Source organism: Nannospalax galili, unplaced genomic scaffold (assembly GCF_000622305.1).
Source record: "Nannospalax galili isolate Female #2095 unplaced genomic scaffold, S.galili_v1.0 scaffold781, whole genome shotgun sequence".
In the NCBI taxonomy this organism is placed as follows: Eukaryota; Metazoa; Chordata; class Mammalia; order Rodentia; family Spalacidae; genus Nannospalax; species Nannospalax galili.
This window is the reverse complement of record NW_008346898.1, coordinates 102,373-102,911: the sequence shown is the minus strand read 5'-3', so window position 1 is coordinate 102,911 and position 539 is coordinate 102,373. Positions and strand designations below refer to the sequence as shown.

Here is a 539-nt window from a genome sequence, read left to right as displayed (position 1 = left end):
GGGGGGCCCAGACGGGAACTACTTTCTGGAGTTTATCACAGGCTCTCAGGGTGGGACCTCAATTGTGCCTCGTTGCAGAAGCCAGCACCTGGAGTGGGGACTGCACGCCTCAAGTCCGAGTGTCCCAGCCTGGGCGTGTGACTCCCTGGGGCACAGCGACCCAGATGAATCCGGGACCCTCTAGACGCCAGCCTCTGGGGTTTCCTATTTGGGGCTGGCCTGTCTCCAGCTCATTTCCCTGCGTGGCTGGAGCTGCGCAGTGACTGCCCTGGGCCTCACCCTAAGCAACATCCCCCACCCCTTTCTGCCTCAGTTTCCCCAAGGGAGCGGGTGACTTGGGGAACTCCCTGCCTTCCTGTCCAGCTCGGGGAGAGCAGCGTAGCCCTGCAGCTGGGTGGAGTGCCTCTGTGTGTGTGAGGGACTCCCAGGCGGAGGCTCGGGTCCCCCGAGGCCTCAGGAAAGGAGACCCCCAGCTCCGCTGCGGCCCTTCGCCGCGCACCTCCGCCGTCCCGACCCGCAGGGGCACCCGGCGGCCGCGC

General features: G+C 66.4%; 1 protein-coding gene across 1 annotated transcript in view; it reads left to right on the top strand.

Moving 5' to 3' along the window:
• LOC108491321 (nucleosome-remodeling factor subunit BPTF-like) overlaps positions 1 to 539 on the top strand; it is a 40,424-nt gene that overhangs the window by 1,833 nt on the left and 38,052 nt on the right. The gene's annotated exons all lie outside the window — the stretch shown is intronic.